This window comes from Volvox carteri (assembly GCF_000143455.1).
Source record: "Volvox carteri f. nagariensis unplaced genomic scaffold VOLCAscaffold_80, whole genome shotgun sequence".
In the NCBI taxonomy this organism is placed as follows: Eukaryota; Viridiplantae; Chlorophyta; class Chlorophyceae; order Chlamydomonadales; family Volvocaceae; genus Volvox; species Volvox carteri.
In genome coordinates, this window is record NW_003307623.1 from 3,661 (window position 1) to 4,322 (window position 662).

Genomic DNA, 662 nt, shown 5'->3' on the forward strand with positions numbered 1-662 from the left:
CTCTGACGCCAAACGCCCGCGTTTGAGTGCGTCAATGCCGGATATAGTTCCTTTGGCTGATCGTTTCCGTCAGCCTACTGGGCGGGCTAAGTCCATCTGGGTCCGCGGTTTGACTATGCAGCAAGCCCAAAATCTTCGTAATAAGAATCAGTGCCTTTTATGTCGCGGAGAAAATCACTTCGCGCAGGACTGCGAGCGTGCGCAGTCCATGTTTCCAAAGGACTTTTTCTTCTTCGAGCGGAAGCCGTCCATGTCTAAGCCGTGACGTTCGTTGTCTTGTCCGGGTTCTGACCCACCCGATGGCGGAGTTGATCTCGCGCCTACTACACAAGACGTTGATTTTTCGGTGTTGTCTGCGATGGCTTCTTTGGCTGTGCAGAATAATCGTGATCTGTGTGTCGCAGAACCTGTTGTTTCTGGACCATCTGTGGCTGTGTCGATTGAGCCGACGCCTGCGGGCGTGCCTCAGCGGCAAGCGCACAAGTTTTTGGCGACTATGTCGAGTGCGCCTGTGAAGTTGTCAAACGCAAGTGATCGCGTTGTGAATCGTTCTCAGTCGGAACTGAACGCGGCTTTTAACGTACGTCTGGTTACAGAGACTTCTCGCTATTGTAACACAAAGACGAACAGTTCGATGCCGGTTGCAGATGTCTCTCCGCACT